The 3,558-nt window shown below is 39.1% G+C and overlaps 1 non-coding gene across 1 annotated transcript; it reads right to left on the bottom strand.

The window, feature by feature from the left end:
* Positions 1 to 2,502: 2,502 nt before the first annotated feature.
* On the bottom strand, positions 2,503 to 2,574 carry TRNAC-GCA (transfer RNA cysteine (anticodon GCA)). The gene has a single exon. It is a non-coding gene; the product is annotated as a tRNA-Cys (tRNA).
* Between the last annotated feature and the right edge of the window lie 984 nt (positions 2,575 to 3,558).

Below are 3,558 nucleotides of genomic sequence, written 5' to 3'. Positions count from 1 at the left end.
AATTTCATTGTTTTAAAATTTATTTTTCTTGCCTAATTGCTCTGACTAGAACTTATAGTGCTGTGTAGAATAGAAGTGGTGAAAACAGTTATCCTTTTGTTGTTCCTTACTTTCAAGGAGATTTCAGTCTTTTGCTATGTGTATCATGTTTGCAGTGGCCATTTTACTAGGATGTGTTAACAATATTTTAGAGGAACCGACATATCTTGTTCAAGAGTGTGTTGCGCGTGCTCTATTCACATCTTCTTTGGTCCTCTCAGCAGTATTTCAGATATGTCAAACGTTTCTTAAGTTTATTTTATTTCTAGTTATTTTAGTTTTTGGTCAATATAAGGCATCTGTTTTTCATTTGTATCTTCTAACTGGTTTCCATTTGCACACATCAGTTCAGTTCAGTTCAGTTGCTCAGTCGTGTCCGACTCTTCGTGCACATATATATATATATATAATTTTTGATTTCTGTTTATTTATTTTGTACCTAGTCATCTTACTAAATACTCTCATTGTTTATTTTATTTACTTATTTTTAAAAAGTCTTTATTGAATTTGTTACAATATTGCTTCTGTTTTATACTTTGGGTTTTTGGCCACGAGGTCTGTGGGATCTTAGCTCTCTGACCAGGGATTAAACCCACACTCCTTGCATTGGAAGGTGAAGTCTTAACCACTGGACTGTCAGGGAAATCCCTTTCATTATTCATAATAATTGTTTCTATTTAATTATTTGGACTTTCTGGGTCTAAAATGATCTGTGTAAATGATGATGATTTTACTTCTTCCTTTCCAATTTTTATATCTTTTATTTACTTGCTTTAACTATGCCTTCAGAACAATGTTAAATAGTAGTCAGTCAGTCAGTTCAGTCGCTCAAAAGTATGGATACTAAATTCCTGACCTTGTTCTTTTTTTCCCCTTCTATTTGTAGTTTTTTAAAAAAAGATTTAATTGGAGGATAATTGCTTTACAATGTTGTTTTGGTTTCTGCCATACCTTTTTGTTGTTCTTGGAATTAATAGGAATAGTTCTAATACTTTCCCATAGGTTATACGTATTTTTCTCTCAGGCTTTCACCCACCCTTTTATACTTTGCTCTATATTTCTGGGATTAAAAGTCTGCAGGCTACATTTACCTGGCTTCCTTGCTTGTGAGTTCTGCCAATAGTAAGCATTCGAGGAGATCAGACTGTGGGAAGAAGAGGGCACCTCCTGTTTCCAGCTGGACAGTGTGGCTGTTGTTGGCAGTGGCAGTTCTGGAGCCGCAGTGGGGATGGGTGATTCAAGGCTCCATGAGCCTGAGCCAAAAGCTGTACTTTTTTCAGCAACTCTAGCTCTGCCGTCTTTGGCAAGTGGAGAACACGTCGTGACAGTGTGGACAGCAGAACAGCAACAGGAACTGGTGGGATCCAGCGCAGGGGTGTTTGCAGCTTATGATCTCTGGGTACCATCCTTCCTTCTTCTTCTTCAACCTTCCTAACATCTCCATTTAAACCAGTTCTGTACATTACATTGCTTCTGTTTGAAATTGCTAGAGTGAAACTGCCTGACTGGACCTTGACTAATGCATCCATACAGAATCATGTGGACTTTGAGGTTGAGATAAAAGTACTTAATAGTGTTAAGTAAGTATTGAGATGAATATTTCATACCGAGTCCTCTGTCCTCAATCCTATTGTAACTTTTCTTCTATCCTTGCTCCCAGTTGATGAATTTACCTCATACTTTATGGGAGAAATGATCAGATGTAAACTTTATTTTCTATCACAAGACCTACAGATTTTCTGCATCTTCTCCCATCCTTCCTCCTTTATTACAATGGAGGCTGTGTTGTTCTGTCTAGGGTTAATCTCTCTGTTTAGGTCTCTATTATATTCCAACCTTTTTTTATTACTTACATAACAACTTTATTGAGATAATTCACAATTCACATACCATAAAATTTGCCCATTTCAGTTATGCAGTTCAGTGGTTTTAGTATGTTTAGAATTGAGCAAGCATCACAGCAGTCAATTTTAGAACATTTTCATCACCCCTAAAAGAAACTCTAGGCTTTCTAGCGCTCACTCTGTTTTTGCCAACTTTCCCATTACCACCAAACTGCCTTCTGTTTCTATGGATTTACCTCTTCTGGACATTTCATGTAAATGGAATCATTCTATTTGTAGCCTTTTGTGATGGGCTTCTTTCACATTGTATAATGTTTTCAATGTTCACTTATGTTGAAGCATGTATCAATGCTTCACCCTGTTTATGTCCAGACAACATTCCATTGTATGAGGTACTATAATTTGTTTACGCATTCATAGGTGATGTTCATTTGGGTTGTTTAGACTTTTTCTGTGTTATGAGCAATGCTACTATGAATTCTAATCTTAGTTTTATCTCTATCTCTATCACTTTAGGACTCTGTGATCCCATTCATTGTAGCATACCAGGCTCTTCTGTCCATGGAATTTTCCAGACAAGAGTACTAGAGTGGGTTGTCATTTCCTTCTCCAGGGGATCTTCCCTACCCAGGGATCGAACCCAGGTCTCCTGCATTGCAGGCAGATGCTTTACCATCTGAGCCACCAGGGAAGCCCATATCACTATGAATTCTAATGTTAGTTTTATCTCCTCTTTCTCCTAAATCATTTATCTCTATCTCTTCATGGATGTTTCAACATACCAACGTGCTCTAATATATGCCAGGTTAATAAAAACTCAGCTCTCTTGACTCCACACCACCTTTTAGCTACCACCTTGTTTTATAGATCGACTTCACAGTCATAATTCTTGAGTCACTGCTGCTACTGCTGCTGCTAAGTCACTTCAGTTGTGTCGGACTCTGTGCGACCCCATAGATGGCAGCCCACCAGGCTCCCTGGGATTCTCCAGGCAAGAATACTGGAGTGGGTTGCCATTTCCTTCTCCGAATCAAGTGAAAAGTGAAAGTGAAGTCGCTCAGTCGTATCTGACTCTTAGCGACCCCATGGACTGCGGCCTACCAGGCTCCTCCATCCATGGGATTTTCCAGGCAAGAGTACTGGTGTGGGGTGCCATTGCCTTTGAGTCACTGCTAACGTTATCTAAATTTTCTCACCTTTAATTCTTGCTTCCACGCCCTCTCACCCATTGCTCCAATAAAAACTGTTCTTATCATGGCTGTCGATGACCTTCACATTGCAAGATCCAGTGGCTATTCCCTGTTCTTATATTGTTTGACCCCTTAACTGCTTAAGTTGTCAACTACATCCTCCTTGAAATATTATCTTCTGTAGGCTGTCCCAACAACAGTCTTATTCTTCATTTTTTTTGGGCTGCATTTATGTTGACCAAATCTTGGCTCTCTGTGCACCAAAGCCAAACAGAAATACAGAGACAGAGTTATGGAGGAGAAGAAAAGAGTGGCTTTATTAGTTTTCCAGGTAAAGGGGGAAGACGATAGGATAACACCTCAAGAACTGTGCCGCCTGTCCCTGGTGAGTAGGGAAAGGTTATATAGTCAGGCAGGAGTATGTGATAAGCACCAAGGTAGTAACAGTCTTGTATTCTTTCTTCTGTAAAGTGTCAAAAAGGTGG

Source organism: Bos mutus, chromosome 5 (genome assembly GCF_027580195.1).
Source record: "Bos mutus isolate GX-2022 chromosome 5, NWIPB_WYAK_1.1, whole genome shotgun sequence".
Lineage (NCBI taxonomy): Eukaryota > Metazoa > Chordata > Mammalia > Artiodactyla > Bovidae > Bos > Bos mutus.
Note: the sequence above shows the minus strand (reverse complement) of the source record. Positions and strands in the feature narration are given on the sequence as shown.